At 42.7% G+C, this 18267-nt stretch overlaps 1 protein-coding gene across 1 annotated transcript in view; it reads left to right on the forward strand.

The window, feature by feature from the left end:
* LOC116689126 (UDP-glucuronosyltransferase 2A1) overlaps window positions 1-18267 on the forward strand; it is a 44553-nt gene that overhangs the window by 21579 nt on the left and 4707 nt on the right.

An 18267-nucleotide genomic window follows, 5' to 3' on the forward strand; every position in this document is an offset into this window, starting at 1 on the left:
CTTTCTCTATTGGGGTCCTGAGGACAGTCCGGACAGAGCTCTCGCTCTCCTGTCAGCAGAGTAGAATACGAGTTGAAAGAATACCTTATGGTATAATAATGTTTCTCAAATCATCCAGGTATTCACAGAAATAACCTCTAGTCAATGCTAAACTATGTGGCAAGTGATCCGGGTGTCACCAGCTGATGTCGTGACGATCTGCTAAGAGAGATGTCCTCCACTTGGCTGGTTCAAGATAAACTAGACACCCTACAGAGAAATGTCCTATTAAGCTGACCGTATTAGGATAAGCTTGGTAACTATAGGCGGTATTCTGATAGAACTGTAAAGTATTTAGAAAAGGATTTTAGCATTTAGTAAAAATCCACACCCTAAAACACCCTCAATAAATTAATTTGCCAATCAACTCAATCTAACCAAATTTTATCTCTTATATGGGTTCCATTACTGTTGGTGGTAACAGATACTTTATGTAAGCTTTAAAACATTCACACAACAACCAAAGCATATCAGTTTTGGTATCGACTCTCAGAAATCGTGCCGACAAATTCTGTCTAGACCTTACAGTAACTTTTAAAAATGTCAAAATGCTAAGTCAAAAACAAGACATTTGTAATTAGAAAAACCATTAGGAATCATTTTTGACTAACACATTATACTCACAGCCATTAGTGCAAACAAGTTCATATTCTATTCTCTGTAGCTATTGAAGCGATTTTGTTTCTGTGCTCCCTCTTTCTTGCCTGTTTTGTCATCATTTGAGCGGCTGATGTCCTAACGTCCACTGTAGAGAGCTTGGATTTGATGAAAACTTTGTGGAATTAACCATAGTACGAAAGAAAGGCTTCCAACCCAGAGTCCTACACACCTTTTCGTTCAAAGGACTATCTACAACATGTCCGTAAGTCACACAAACTGTGATTGGTGTAATTTGGCTGATAACATTTAGTACATCTGGCTCTGGTAACCAGGACAATGGATGTAAACAAGCCAAGTAAGCTGCAACTTTTGTAAATATTTGCATTGCAACTCTTTAGTTTCCCACACATGGAACGTTAACATTATTGATACTCTTTAGAATGTTAGTTTACACAAACCCAGGTACCATTTCTTTTTTCTTTCCTGCCCAGTGCAGATGTCAAACCCAGATATCATATCCGGGTTGTGCTTTTAGGTTCACACATTGCAGCAGAGCGGAAGAGAGTTAATCCCACAAACTGTGCTGGTCTGACTGGCTGCGCAGGTCTTCCACGAACAATGCTACTGCCAACATTGTCGATGCACCTTCAACCTAATCTACAAACCACCCTGCGCCAGAGACGAACATCAGCGCATCATGCTGTCTGAGCAGTGTCCGCAAGTACCAGTTAGATGTTTGACCCTCATCTCTATGTGTACGTTTGTTGCACTACGACCACTTTTGTGTGAGTATTGCCTTTAAATGTTTTTCAAGTGAAAGCTCTTTATGTGTGGTTTTTGACCCTGTCCTCATTTACAGTATCCTGACAATAACAATTGTTGTCCCATCATGTATTTTAGGAGTGGGTCCCAACTGCTAAGAGCTTCAGCCCGGGATTGGTCACGAAAAGACCTTCGCTCTTCCCCTTGAATGACTTGATGAGAGAGTTGAGCGTTCCCACCGCTCGGGCGCCTAAAGCATCTGGCCCTTGGTGTTGGATGCATCACCTGTCGTCCTTCTGGGGCCCCCTCAGGTAGGCTAGATCTCCTGAAATACCTGTGTCATTCTAAGTACAAGTTGATATGATGACACTACAGTATTGTTGCACTCGCTCGCACAGGTCCTGCACACTCATACCAGTGCGACATTGTTAATTTGTGAGTCTTAATTTACTTTCCTTCTGATGGAAAAATTTTTCCATGTTAACCATATATTTTCCTTAATATATCCTCTTCGTGTTGTCAGTCCTCTCAGTGCACGAGGACTCCTTTAAGAAATGTCATACAACAGACTTTTGGAAAGAATACAGACTCCTGAGAAGTCTGGTGGAGAGGTGACGATACTTGTCATTGTAGTCTTTATCTCACTCGTGCCAATGATCTAACCTTTTAGCCATCTGTTTGTACACTAGGATGCCAACAGATGGCAGCAGCCTCAAACCTTCCGGCTGACCAGCCGTAATATACTCGCGACCACAAGTGGTTCAGTTCGGAGAAGCCGGCAGTGTCCTCCCAACCCATGGACAAACGATCTCCCTCTGTTAAGCTACCTGCTATGGAGACACTATGAGGGTTCCACTAGGGATTATGATTGCCGTTTGTAATGGGGACGGTAAGCCACGATCAATCTGACGATACATTCCACGTTTCATTAATCATATCAATATTATGCACACGTGGAATTTACCACAGTTGGAAACAGTGTGTTTAGTCCTTCCCAGCTTCATACCGAGTCTCTGACAAGTTTGCCCAGGAGCAGGCGGCAGTGCGCTAGTCACAACGTTGCGTTTCTTGAAGTTTGGAATTCAGGTGGAAGGAGGAGATGACAAAACCCTTTTAGCCGATTTTTGGGCTAAGAGGACTAAGGCTGGCAACTGGCATATTTTTGTTACCAGAATGCTGAGAACATTTGATTGAAGATAGTCCTTCTGCAGAACCTGGGAAAAAACGTTGCTGCTAAAGGCACGAACACACTTATTTAATAACTTATAATATCCCGAACTCCGGATATTCTGCTCCAACAGCTCTACCGTGGGTTACATTATCATACTCGTTAAATCCCTAGTTTCCCCTCAATCGCAGAAATGCTTGGGTGATTATAGCCGTTAGCATTGGTGCCATGATTGGTTATGTTGTGTTTGGGGCAGTTGAATCCAGGCGGCTCTCATTACATTATTTTGTATGCCTCAACACTATCGAGTTTACTCCAACTCAAAGGTTTAACATTAAGGAGATTTGTTCACCATGATTCTGTTGGCTTATAATGCCAAAGTGCAAACAATATTGTCAGCTAGTCAAACTTTGTCTCACAAACATAGCCAATTTTTACTCAATCGTAGCAAGACCTTTAAACTGTTCCTGCCAATTATGCTTTCTTTTCGTAATTTGTCTATAGACAGCAGATTGATGAATAACTAGGTGGTCAATGGCCTCGTTTGCTATGAACTCTTTCCATAAAGTGGTGGACATCCAGCAGCTCTGCCATTCCACTCACCCTCATTAACGTTTTGCTTCAGTAACCGCAGAGCTAATGCGCTGCCGCAGCGAAAGGTCCATTAAATCTTTTGTCCACACCAGCACGTCGACAGAAAAACACAAATCTTCTCATCACACCAAGCCAGTAGCGCAGTTGCTTAATCTCCTAATAATCTGCTTGCCTACATTATTACTGTTCAGATAAAGATCATGTAGTCCACCAGGGGCCATCTGCAGGAAAGTTGTTTAAAAGTTTTAAGATGGACCTTAATTCATTGTTCCTTTTTTATCGCATACACATAAATCAAAGTACAACCAGTAAAAGGAAATTAACTATTTTTACATTGAAACGCCGAATTGGTCCCTTTTTTTTCCTTTTTTTGATGGAATGATCAGAACGGTTAAAAAGCATCTATCTAATTAAAAAGTCTAAAATGTCTTCATGTAACATGTTGAATCCCTGCAGAAGCCCTGCTTTATGCTTTACTCAATGCGAAGAGATAGTTATTCCTTGCACTGTCGTTATGTGATGCCACATGTTTCTCGTTCTTAGACAATAGTGGTGTTGTACTCTGAATTTCTGAAAGCATCTGTCCCCCTGTCTCCTTTATATTCTACCAATGGATATTCCTCTCAGACGTGGCGGATACTAACTGCATGGATCATCATTCCAGCACACGCCTAGCTGGATTACTGAGCCTACCTCATCAAAGACAGTACCACAAAAGCCCTCATACTCTGAGGCACATACAGGGTTAAAAGAAACTGATCCCTGTTTGTTGGCTGTAAAAGACTCTCGCTTCAGAAGTATCCGGCAGCACAGCGAGGTGTCCATACCCTGGAGTCGAAACAATATCGCACACGTTGCCCCCAAATGTTGACCCCGAAGTGTTCTGGCTTCTCCCTGATGAAATCCAGAAGTGAGTTGTTATCTCACTGCCTATGCAGACCCTTTACCTGGCACTTCTCAAGTTATTCCCCATCTTGCAGTTTGATGCCCCTTACATACAAAAAGCAAGTCGCCACAGTCATTTGACAGACCACAAACTATTAAAGACATAAAAAGGCTGCGGAAAATTTTGGTTCCATCTAACAGGCCAACCGTGTAATCCCAAGCTCGAAGCACAAACGTTTTCAGGAGAAAAACGTCATGTTGAACGAAGGGAGACGTTCATTCCCCCAGTCTTCTGACTGGAGTTAGTTCCAGGAAATGTGGACGCCTAAGTGTTTTCTGAGCTTTTCCGCTGGACGTTCGTAGGAGGTGATGTCTGAATGGAAGCAACAAGCCCATCCGGAAGCGGCCTCATCAGGAAACCAGGGAAAGCATTGAGACCAAGAAGAAGAGCTGCAGGAAAAAGCAGCCATGCAACAGTCTTTCAAGTATTTCAAACCCATTAGAGAGGGACACATAACTTCTCTTAAGGTTAAGTTTATGACTGACAAACAAGTCCATATTTGGTTAGTTATTGCTCTATTATTGTTATTGATTTGTTATGTAATCTTTTCAGTTGTTATCGTAATATAATAATTATATATATATATCTACGGAGAAAACAAAATACCAATAAACCATAAAGATCTCTACCATAGCCCTTTAGCAAAAACCAGTTTGGTTATGGGTATTTTGCTGACACGGTACTGTAAATCCACTCAAACGGCGCTACACAGATTGTAAGACTGATTTCTGAAAAACTATAAGAGTGAATTGTGTCAAGAATTATGTTAATGTTGCTATTGACAGTCTCTGACATCCCAAACTAATACAGAACAAAAAAATTAAGCTTGACCAAAATTGATATTTATTTCAAGTTGTTTATAAGACTGTTTCTGTTTGTGTTGCCCCATGCCCTAGTTGTCAGTGTTACATGTCATTAGTTGCTGTTTTTGGAATAAGACATATACCTGTTTCTAAAACTTACAATAGTTAAAAACTGTACGGATCAAACTGTTTGGGTTTTCTGTGCCTATGGGGACAAAATTGTAATCCCTTTTTAACCTAGAAGCGACCATATTCTGTTACAAAATTCCATTTGTAAAACAAAGATAAAACTAATTCTGAAAATCTTTAAGGGCCTTAATTGATCTTCAATAGCTTTCAGGTTTATTGGTTTGTATTGTTTTCACTTTGTGACAGAAGCCAGGATTACTTTTCTTAGCCTCAAGAGTAAGCCCCTGACCCCTGTTTGGGACGATTTTCAGCTGAAATCCACAGAGGCTCACATTATTTTGTTGACATCAGTTTTCAAAGAGCCTTTTTTTCCCCTTAGTAAAATAACACGAAACACAGGTCTGTAAGCCAGCCCCTTTTGTTCATTGCTGCTTGAAACTCCTCCTTGGATCACCTGTAAGAAGGGGGGGAAAGGTTCATGATTTCCAATACGCATCAGCATAAGCGACTTATTTTATTCAATCAGGACGATTAAGCGACTCTGAATGGGGGCGTTTGGCACTTCCTGCAAAGATAGATGGTAGATTATATAATAAACTTTGTTGTTGTCTTTAAGGGACTGTGAAACTGTACGTGGTATTTGAGGACAAATCACCAACATACTTTTTTCATGGTGTTTTGTCCAGATCAGGAACAGAGACTGCTGACTGCTGCAGGTTAAAGGGTTTGTTACTCGGACGTCTCCCACTCTGTTGATTGCCAATCATCTATACCATTAATCATACAGCCTTTGGGAATGACTCTAGATTTAATGGTATTATTCCTGTCCTGTCCTGCTGTGGTGCAGGAATCTGAGTTGCCATAACATTTTTCCCAATGCACCCTAAATGTGGATATCCTAAAGAAATAAATGGTAGAGTTCAGTTTGTTTTGGCCCATGGGACAAATTCGCAACCATCTCTTGCATAATCAAACTTGGATTTTGTGTCATTCAGTGTTGAGCTGTCTGCCCTAGTAAATATAAAGAGTTCCTTCTGCCAATAGGCTTGTTTTTCACTCATCCAAGTTGAACACACTGGCATGACATTTTTAAACTGCCATTGTTGAAGCCACTCCATTCCATTTTAGCCCCGTCTTAGTCAAAGCCTAATGAGTCGGGAGTTATGACGTCCCAGTTAAGTCTGCGTGAATGGTTAGGTCTTGCGCCCTCAAACTGCAACTTAGATGGAACTATTTCACCTTATACTTTTCTAGTTTTGCTCACCCTTTAAGGTGTTGTCATGTGGAGCTTTCTTTAAACTCTTATGGTTCATTATCAAAACAGCATAAGCAGTGAACTGTGTAGTTCCACTCTGCAGGTTGAGCAGTGTTGGCTGCACAATGGGCTGACCGGGAGTATGACTATCTGCTCAACTGCTGGCACGTGGCGACTCGGGGTGGAAAGACCACCTACCTCTACAGGTACCCACAACCAGTTTTAACCAGCAAGTTACCACAACAGTGGGCTCGACTTCAGGGAAAGAGAGTGGTAAGTGATGGTTGTTTAGGGCACCCATCAAGGAATAGTTTTCTTAACTCCAAATAATGTACCCCAGTAGAGGTTTGATTCTGTGGTTGGGTTCAGATTTCAAGCGAAAAAAAAAGTTGCTTGAATGGGCACTGAGAGAAAAATTTCAAAATCCACCTCAGCTTTGGGACCCGCGGGAAAGAAGGTAAAACTAGTATTGATGCTCAACATCACCTTAAAACCTTTAGACATGTTCCTTTAAAACCGCAAATGTTGACTTTCGCAATTCCTAAGTGGGAACCTAACGGCCATGTTACGCTGTTGCACCCTACCACCACCAAATTTAAACTTGGGACACTGAGAATAAATAGTGTCCTGAAGCAATTACTATATTGACCACAGTGCACTTTTTCTAAAAAAAAAACTAATAGCAAAATAATTAGAAATCCTACATCCCCCGGACGATATAGCTCTTTTGATACTTCCGTTTGGAGGACGCGTTCCCACGTGCAGGATCGATAAGCGACGCTACCACTGTAGCACAGTGGACTGCGTGGACATGTCCCCGAAAGTCTGGCACGGTCACACAAATTGGCTCTAACGTGTACGTTGATTGGGGAAATCCTTCTATAACTGACAACTGACTCCATGAGGTATTAACACAGCGTTTATTCTTGTGGTCAAGCAGATTAAATGCGTTTCCGAGCATTTACACGGCCACGGACAAACCTGAATGGAGAGACTTGTCCTATACAGAGTCCCCCCCCAAAAGGCATTCAACAATTTGAATGCTAGGTTATATTGGTTCCCCTTGTGGGACTGATTGGTCCCTATACTGTTGCTGGGTACACTCTCTGCTCGCCTATTCCCTCTTCTTTCTCTTCTTATTATTTTCAGTTATCATTTAACCTCACAACCAGCTATGTTCCTCCCTCCTTAGTTTGTATGTCCTGTTCTCTTAGTTATCAGACCGTCCTGAACTTCGTGTCCTATGGCCCTCCTCCATCTCCTCCCTCCCGGGCTCACTGTAGCTATCTGACTAAGATAGCCCCTGTCCTTTCTCTCCCTCCTACTGTAACCCAGCTGCAACAGCATAATTATATAGGTCCACATACACAACTCTATTTAGTCTTTGGTTATTCATATATCTGTTAAGCCAGCTTTTTACGTGGCCGTTCCTGAGTGCCTGCTTCATCCACACCTCAGTCCTTGTATTATTTTTTCCCCCACAAATTCCCCCTGTTCGCACCTACTAGGTGCGAACACACACCTTTTACACTAACTGCAGTGGCTCAACGTCCTCCCCGTCCCTCTGTGCATTGGTGAGTAATGGCTCGCATTCCGCAGCGGAATAGGAGGCGGCGCTTTGTCTTTGGACAGGCAGGTGATGAGCCGGGATGTCATGGTCCCGCACAGGGCACACAGCAACACCCACAGGTAACTAGAGAGCAAGAAAAACGCACTCGATGTCAAACAGCAGTGATAAGATTCTTCCATTTGCCAAAAAAGGTTGTCATCCCACCCCTCCAATTGGATTGATACCTGATGCGTCATGCATCTCCTGGGAAAGGGCTCGAAGTTGGTTAAAGCCCGTGACCTTCCCATCCGGGGCAGTGTTGTTAGAGGATGACCGTACAGCAAATCCTCCGCATGGAACAGACTCCTCTCCTTTTTCAAGCCAACACATTCCAGCGCCATCCTATTTCTGGAGCGCCATGAGAGGGACGTTGGGGACCGTCTGCTCGGCCAGGCCTTCGATGGGCATCCTAGTTGCATTGCTCAAAGCGATAACAACATTATAATCACAAATTTTCTATCCTCTACTTTTTGCTGGGAGTGACGGCAAGATGGCGGAAAGCAGTGGTATAATTCTCAAATCCTCGGATTTGATCTGCCAATTGTATTCATTCCGGGACAAAACCCCTAGAACTCCTATGCTGTCTTATAGGTGGGGTTCCCGCCCAGGATCAAAGCCGGAGCTTGCATACTACGGGCCGCCCTCTCTTTATACGGTCAGTTGCAAACAGCCTATGGTGGTCTAGTGGAACTCTACTACTCCCCCACCAAAATATGGGCATAGCTAATCTAACCATATCACAAACTCCTGACGTTGATTTGGGAACTTATTAATATCTGGGGAGTATCAACCTAGACCACACAATAGTAGAATAGTCCCTATTCTAGCCACGGGCCTAGGCTTTTTTGTTTATTTTTATGTACAGTTTGTATTACCCATCTGGAGGGTATATCACGCTAGTTTGATTTGTGAGGCTTTGCTTGATCCGTGATTGAAACAGTGATATCTGCACCCTCCCCCTTTATGGCGTAAAAACCCTGGGATTTTCAAAGCCTGGGGGAAAGAGGGATGCTAGGGTAGTACAATGCGGGAGCTGTCTAGAGTGTGGTGAAGTTCACATGCATGCATATCCTGCTGGGTCCTCATTTAGGAAACAACGAGGGCCGGGTTAGTGAACATGACTGGTCTAGCTGTGGCACAGGCCCGCCGCCTTCCATGTTGTTTTTCTTTGGCATTCGTATTAACCCCCGATATCCCATAAATTGTCTGGCCTGCACCTGCGATAACTCTACACTCTTCCACCTCATTTTTAGAGAAATTCCTGACTATTACGTCTTCCTCCTTCAGGGGGGTTTTACTGTAGTCCTCTGCCATGTCAGTGTCATTCCTGTGTGTGCGTGGAGGGGATCCAAATATTTATCTGCAGGGGTGTTATCTGGTCCTTCCTGCTATCCATCACACGCTATTGGCTAACATCCCACAATCCGACCGTTCCTGCTCCCAATTTGCTACTATTTCTGACGGTTATGGGATTTTTCGTGGGTCCTGAACTATAGTCCCCGCTGTATAGATATATCTCCCATTCATCTTGTTGTACCCACCATCTCTTTTGTCTGTCACTCGCCCTGGTTTCCACCCTCCTGTTGTCCAACCCCCGCGTCATACCAGTGTTTACATAGCTACCTTTCACCTGTCCGTAAGCCGCTCCTTCACAATCCTCTAACCTTTTGATATTCGTCACAGATGTCCACTGTGTTTTTTTGTAGACACTATTATACCACACACGCAGTCCTATAGCCTGAACACAATCAAAGGTAAATGACGTGGTTGAGTCTCGCCTCACATAGTGGAGAGTCAATCTGGCACCGCACCTTGGGGAATGGGCCCTTAGTGTGTTTCTTTCACTACTGAGAACCCAAACTGCTCTCTTTTCTCCTCGTCTAAGTTTTTTCATTTCTTGTTACTGAGAGGGTGGTTGGACACTACCGGTGATTGTTTCTTTGTGGTCTCGGATCCCCATACGCATGTTCCACCCAGATAAATGCTGCAACTCCAATACTACTACTATCTAGGACACCTGTTGTCTTTTCGCCACAACCCATTGCCTTCCAGTTTGTTACTATGTGGGTGCTGTTCCCCGCCAACATCTCTTCCATCTCATACATTTTGGATTGCTTTTCTATTTCTCACCATGGTCGGCTTAGGAGGTCGACTGGGGCAACAATGGTGGTCAGGTGAGTGCAAGGTGCCTCCTTTTTACCTTTAAACCTGGACCGAGATGATGAAGTACCTCCCTTACTTCGTAAGGCCCAAGGACAACCCCCTGGGGTACCATTACCAAAACTTCCTCTTGTGAACTGTGACCCTGACCAGTCTCCTACCTTGACAGGTAGGTGTTCTGTCCATCCTCCGGCAAGGTTTCCTGTTCGCCCACTGACAACTTCGAGAAAGGGCTGAAAACAGAGATGTTAGAACTTTCTCTATGTCTATCATTTCTATTTGCTGACATCTAACATTGGCATGATGGCCTCCATCGAGTGAGGTCCGGGCATTTTCTCCCTGTCATTATTTCGTTGGGGTCAAATTGTTTCTCGCCTTCTGAGTGACCTCATAGCCATGAGCGCCCAATGGGGCGCTTCTACCCATGAATTAACTTGCTTCCTGCACATGCCTTGGCATATCTTAGGCCTTCATGTCTGGTTGCTCTTATCCACCATTCCTGTGACTGGATGATAAACTGATCCGAATGCATGAGTGATTCCCCAGAGGGGCCTGTTCTACTTCTCTTAGTTTTTGTTGTAAAATTTGGTGCCATTATCTACCTTGATTGCCGGGACCCATACCTCGGATGAGTTCGTTTGATCCTTTCCCACGGGTTTTTTTTTTTTTTTGCGTCCTCTTTTCTTGTGGGAATGGCTTCTACACCCCCTAGAGACCTGTCTACCATCACCATAAGATACCTTTTTTTTCCCCCCTACCAACAGTTTATTCTGCGCCATTATCAGTATAATCTATACTGTATCATTGAAAACAACTGTGGAAGGACTGGTACGCTCCTGTTAGGTGTGGTGTATAGGTTTCTGAACATATGCTCTCCCACACCCTGCATTCCTGACAAAAATGTTCACCATGTCCCTCAAATTGGGGGCCAACCACCCGCTAAGACGATTCGGAGAGTCGGTTTTCTTCCTTCAGTGTTGGTCTGTGATGCCTCAGGTAGCAACATTCTGCACATCTCGGCTGATGCCTGCTACTTTCCTTGATGATGGTACATCATACGGTCTGTCTCCCCCTTTTTTCTGAAATAAAATGGCTTGAGAAAGCCATTGTTTTCAGAACATCCATATGAAATGAGAATGAGTAAGTCTGGGGAGGTGATGTCCTCTGCCCTTGCTAGGGCCACTTTTGAGGTCAGCGAAGGCGCCTCGCCTCTGTTTGTCCATAGTAGGGGGGCTGTGAGACAGTGAATGATTTCTAGTTTGGTATATCCCGGGATGTGAGCGGCATGTAATCCTGTGAGCCCGAAAAACAGCATGTCTGCAACTGGTGAGGGCGTTCTGACTGTTGGGGGTTCTGGGAGACTGTCATTTTGGTTTTAGCTTTGCTGGGCTTGGCTTGTTTTAATTCTTCCATTTGTTTCTTACAATTGAGTTTGTAGTCTTTTTATCATCGTCTTGTCTGCTCTGCTCCATTTTTGGTGTTTTGACAGTAATGAACGCACATTTCTCAGCCCCTGTTGCAATCGGTCATGTTTTGCAGCCTACTCTAACTCCTCCCTAACGGTGTCCTTGAACTGCTGTGGTATCCCACCGAGTACCCCTGGCGAACAAACGCCACTGTGGCGGCGTAACTGTTCCCCACGGTTCCTCCTAGCACGCTGCCAAATCTTTTTTGCTCTAATCTGCATAGGCATCAAATTTCTTTCATCACATTAGTCTTTTTAAATCATGCCATGCGCATGATCCCCACTGTGGGTATACATGCCGTGCAGCTAACGCCCAAATGCCAGGTTACTCTGATGCAGCCTGATGCGGGAACAGTGGGTCCAGCTCCCCCTCTGGTAGAGGGCACAACTAGCTTCATCTGCTCCCCTTACTCTACCCAATGACTGCCTCTGAGATCTCCAACACAGCTGCCTCCTGCTTGTAAGACTATGAAAGCGTGAGGAAATGCTCAGCACTCTCTCCTGTCAGGGAGGGGCGTTGTGCACACAGAGAATCTAAGTCCCTAAAACTGTAAGGGGTTACATCACATCCTCCTCCTCCTCCTACTGGTCGGAGTGGCGTGTAGCCACCGCCTCTGGTGTGGTGGCCGCGTCTCTCCTCCCTCCTGAGCCATTTACTTGTTAGACGCACTGCTCTTGCTGCCTTTTTATCTCTCTGACTCTTTGTTAAGTCTTTCCCTAATTCTAGTTTGATCTTCCGCAGTCATAACTTTCGTCAGGTCCTCGTTGTAATTTACCTTTCAAATGTGCCTGCTACAAAACTCTTGAGGACTTTGTCAGATCTGGGCCTCGTTTAAATGTACGTTTTTTAGTCCTTTCCCTCAGAGCTGGCTTCTGTCTGTTTGCTCACTTTCCCTGCTGCTGTCTGGACTGTTCGCTATCTTCCTTACTTCCTGAGTCCTTGTGGGGTACTATGGTGGGTGGACGGGGTCCTTATAAACTGAATGTGAAAATGCTCTGGTTTTTTTTTGCAACAAACGCTGAATTATGGTAGTACTAGCTTTGCTTGGCCGGCTGGGACTGTAGCCGCTGGTTGTTGGTGGAGCCGCTGCTGCTAACCCCCTGAAGCGCTGACTGTTACCATTAAATTTAGATAACATTCTAAATCCTGTACGCGGCCCTCTAATGCCGGATATCAATGGGTCCTGTGGTACGTCTATTTGTAAATGCATTGGCTGTAATGGTCATTTACCACTGGGCCTATGTGACTGTGGTTGTTTTGATGCCGTTGGACCTGTATAACACGGCGCGGTGGAGCGAAAAAATCTTAGGTTTCTTATATCGGATAAAAGGGTTTGTTGGCGTGGGCGCCTGCGTGCAGCGGGGTTTTCTCTGCGTAGCGGTTTTTATTCTGTCACTTCTGTCTCAGTTTTTGGTGACTTTTGTCATCTTGTTTTGTCAATTCCCAATTGTTTCTGTATTGCATTTGTCATTTTCAACCCACACCCCATATTTCTCTTTTGCGCTTCATACTCCATATCTGCTTTGGGTTTATCATTAAACCAGTATTCTTTTCTTTTCCTCCTCTGCACTGCCTTTCCGCTACTCCCCCCTCCCACTTACTTTTTTCATACTTCACTATTTCCTTCACTTTCTCCGGACGCGCCCCTTCTCCCGCAATCCCTCCTCCTCTCTCCCATCTTCACAATCTCTTTTGCTACTTTCTCCTCCCTTTACTGCCATACTTTTTCACTGCCCACCTACTAACACTTTACCATAAGGGGTCGTCCATTTTTACAACATAAGCAGTGGAGAAAAAATCCAACAGCCAAACACAACAAAAATCACACAATGCAACAACGCCCACTTTTTCAGTAAACTCATCTAAGCTTTTATGTACCTCTCTATAATCTTTTACCACTAAAAATGACTCTCCTCCTTCGCACAATACACTCGCGGTGGACTCTAATATTCAAATGACAATCTGTTCACTGCAACTCTTTTTCAGGATGTTCACACAACAGAACCAGGGTGGCACTTCACAATCACTTCTCTGAACTATCTGTCCTTAGCAGTCTCCTAACTCGTCAACCCTCTGGACGAATTTTCCTCTGACTATTTGTCCCTTTCCTCGTCTAACCGAACCGCCACCGTATTATTCAAAAACAATTCTCTTACACCTCTCTAGTTGTTTTTCTCTTTAATCACCTCACATGCCCCAACATTTCATCTGTTATAATCCCTTTAATTACAGCACATTCATTCAATGAACTTTTCGCTTAAACAACACTACACAGTTGAAATGTATCACATCACTTTTAGTTTTCAGCCAATAAACAGAATTTGATTTTAAACAGGCTTCTGCTTACCCTTTTTGTTGAGAAGTCTCATCAGTGATCACACCAACGAGACCGCAGTATCGCCTGCTCCAAAAACAGAGACAAAAATCCCCCTTCACGGGCTGGGGATGTCAGTCCGGTGGCGAGCTAACCGGACCGTGTACCAATGCCAAGGTCCATTTTGATTCCCCTGTCCATTACTTATCACGTCGGGGGTCACCAATTTGTTTGGGGAAATCCTTCTATAAACTCTCTACACCTGACTCATGATGTATAATAAACAGCGTTTATTCTTGTGGTCAACCGATGATGACGTTTCCGAGCAGTTACCGTGCCGGACCTGATGGAGACTTTCTAGTAACAGAGGTCCCCCAAAGGCACTTAACAATATTGTGCTCAGGTAATTGGTTTCCCTTTGGGGCTGATTGGTCAGCTATACTGTTGCTGGAGAGTACCACTCTCTGCTCTGCCTCTTCAACTCTTTCTTCTTATTATTTTCAGTTATCATTTACCTCCCCATACAGCTATTTCACATCCCTCCTTAGTATTGTAGTCCTGTTTCTCTGAGTTATCAACCTCCTGAACTTCAGTGTCCTTGGCCTCACCATCTTCTCCTCCTCCCGGCTCACTGTAGCATATCTGACTAAGATAGCCCTGTCTGTCTCTATCCCTCCTGAGCTTTAACCCAGCTGCAAAGCAAATGTATAATATTACACAACAACACACACTCTTATTTAGTCTTTGGTTATTCAGTATATACGGTAAGACAGCTTTTAACGTGGCCGTAAATCCTGATTGCCCATGTTCACCCACGTCAGTCCATTGTATTATTTTCCCACCAAAACAACGTCTGCAAAAAACCTATTGCATACAGAATTTCTAATGATGTCATTTACTTCTGATCCTTACTCACTCGATACAGTAATTCTTTTAAAGTAGAACATATTTTGTCATTTTCCAGATTCAGACCCTATTTTTTTTCATTCTGCCCTGTGAAACACATGTATCTAGCCGATTGACCCCCTGTCTGAAAATGCTCCATTTTAGCACCTGTCTCTTTTAAAGGCCCCTCCCGAAAATTCAGTCTCCTCTGATTGGGTCACCAAGTAATTTACAGTTCCTCCCGAGGGGGACGGTGAATTCTGTACCTACACACATGGGGTACAGGCTCCACCAAGCTTCCTCCCATGGCGCCATTTTTATGCTTACAGCCATCACCCTCGTTAGCATGCCATTGCTGCCATTCATGTTTAGCGCCAATTTGACAGCAAATACTTTACAATCTGAAATATTCAAAGACCTATTTGCCCCTTGTTTATTTCTAAAGAAACAGGACAATGTTAAAAGGCTCCATTACCTTAATCTCCCGTAATGGCTCCGCAGCAGGCGTATTTTGTAAAAATAGCTAACAATTGTGTTATAACAATGTGCTTTCCTTTGCATAGTATAATACAAATTACCATAAAGTCAGGAAAAGCTCGCAAGCAGTTTTTCGGCATTTACATTAGATGTTAGTTATAATTACTAATGTTAACCTAAGCATTTTAGTTAACAATAATTAACTTGTGCCGATGTATCTCTTTACCTATGCCACGCTCTCCGTCTCAGAAGACTTACAAACTTCAGACATGTTTGCTCACTTCACATATACGCTCATTTTGAGCTGTGCAATACGCTCAGCCATACCGGAAAAGTGCTCTAATAGACTTCACTGGACGTCTACGGGGGGCTTTGTCCCATTTTTTTTAAACGTCTATGGTACCAAATTGCAATGCAATCAGTCCAAAGGTTCATCTAAGACATTGCCCTCAACACCCACCATCTCAACCTCATGGAAGCGCTAAGAAGAAAGGTTTCTTGGTCTCAAGTCTGTAGGATTCATCTTCTTCTAAGGAACATTAAATGTCTTTTATACATTTTCATGACATCCATCCACAATTGCCAAGATATTTTTTTATGAGTCTGGACCAAACTACATATGGGCGCTTTATCGAGAAAACAAATCTGTTTTTCAGTTCCGCGCCTCACACAGCTTCTCATTTCTTCGAGATGCCATGGCTTTTCCTGCTGATGTTTTTGACTTGAACCAATCACACAGTTTCCTCCACGTCAGGAACTGGATGAGGTAATGTGCAGCAACTATGCCTGCTTGCGGATCAATACTAGATCATGCTATCATCTTGTTGACGACTAAGATGATGCAAAAGTTTTGCAAAGTTGAGAGAGTTGATAAACTCATCTAAAGAGTTTTAAAAGTTTGTCCTGCCATGTCTATATTTGCATTACCTGGGTGTTAAATTATTACTTCCTCGTATTGTTCGGTCACTACAGGCCAACGCGTACTGTGATAGTCCAGACTCGTGTTGGTGGGTACCAAGGCATACCTCCGTGATGTGAGGGATGTTAAACGTTAGACCAGGCGAGAATCTGGCAGCCGATATGGGTAAGGCTTTACAATACGATAGGACTACCAAAGGTACAAAGTTACTACTGTTTGGTAGTTGTAGCACATGTTACTGGCAGTGTTGAGGCTGTGTGAAGGTCACGTTAGTTTACAATTTCTCGTTATCTCTTGCGAGGAGCCACCTGTGTAAGTTTGTTTTGGCCACACAAGAAAACAGTTAATCAGCTCCTTATTGGGATAACATAATCCAATTTAAGCAGTGGTAGATTTTGAGCCACTTTAAACACAACACCTGATTTGCCACTTACTCATACTTGGGGGCAAAAAACCCTATAGTTTAATAAGGGAGGATTATAAGGGCTCACTCACTGATTGTGAATGTACAATACAGTACATTGAGTGTTTAAAATATACTATTCACACACATTATAGAAGAGTGTGAGTTCCGGATAAAAAACAGACTTGCCCTTTGTTTTTCTCTTAACTAATTTCTTTTTTTTTTATAATTGGCCAGTTTTTAACAGTTCATCATTGTTTACACATTCTATCATTTATAAAAATTCCTTACTGTGTCAGTATTAATAACTTTAAATGTAGTTTAGATGGTGTAAGTCTATTGCACTAAAACCTGTCATCAAGGTGAATTAGATTTGCAAAGATGATAGTTTTATGATCGTTTTTCTTTAATAATATAATTGTTGTATATATATAAATATACATATATGTGTGTATTACACAGAAATACCCACCAAATTATTTCATCAGATGTTTCTTAGTCCTCCTCTAATATTAGTAAATGGAATTGTTTTAATTTACTATTTTTTGAGACCACATAGTTTAAGATCACATCGTGTGCCTTAACTAGTCTGTTTTTGGTAGTTTCAAACTTTTTTATGTTTTTTCACCTTGTGTTTGTCACATGTTTTTCTATATATTTGAGACTTTTTTCCCCATGAGTAGAACAAATGACTATGAACATTACTTTGTTTTTTCAATAGTATTTCATTGACCACGCACTAATGAGGTTTGCCTTGACTTTTGCTTTGCTTTTTCAACCCCAGTACCACAACAGGGGGGTGCTCGTTGAGATTTTCCAAACTGTGCGTCAGGGCTTTTCTCTCAGCCAATAACATGATTGGTATTGGTAGCTCTTCCTGCGTGTGGAGCAAAAACTTTGTTTGCACTGCTCTGGCCTAATAGACTATGCAAACTGTGACAAGGTATAGCCAAGTAGATTCCTACTCTTTTAGTAGTCAAAAGGTTTGCAAACTTTTATGATTTAGCAGCACACAAACACCCAACAGTGGCAATAATGTCAGCTCTGATTTTAATCCAGGCAAAGGCAAAAGACACCCTTATTTATATAGCACATTTTTTAAGCAACAAGGTATTCAAAAAAACATTCATTAAAGAGAATATATAAGCACTTAATATGCTGATTAGTCAAGTAATATTTTAAAATTGATCTTTGAGAGACAGAAAGCCAGTCCTGTAAAACTCAGAATGGGAGTGGTATGACCCCTATTCTCACATCTTGCTCTTACTGAGGCTCAAGCAAGCAGCAATCATGAATCATCAGCGCTGTCTTATTGACTTTTTAGTAACCTTTCAAAAACATTGTACAGTATTCAACGTCTACTGAAGATAAAAGAAAGTTTTTCCAAATCCTGTTTGAGACATAAGTCCGTAATATACTCTCACATTGTTAGTAATCTAACTTTGGTAAGTGTCTTCATAGTGGTTGTTGAAATTCGGTCTGAGTCCATGATACAACCAAAATGCCTTTTTTTTGGATTTCAAATTGCCAATTGAATATGAGCCCTAACTATTGCCATTTAAGAGCTTTTTTTAACTCTTTGTCTTCAAAAACAACCAAACTTTCTCACTTAATATAATGTATAATGGGAAATTTCTTTATACATACTTTCCTGTTGTTTTACACACAGGCCTGAAATTACACACAAGAACCGGGATTCTGTCCTTGCTCAAGAGCAACCTTGGCAGACCCAAAGGTA

Source organism: Etheostoma spectabile, chromosome 5 (assembly GCF_008692095.1).
Source record: "Etheostoma spectabile isolate EspeVRDwgs_2016 chromosome 5, UIUC_Espe_1.0, whole genome shotgun sequence".
Classification (NCBI taxonomy): domain Eukaryota; kingdom Metazoa; phylum Chordata; class Actinopteri; order Perciformes; family Percidae; genus Etheostoma; species Etheostoma spectabile.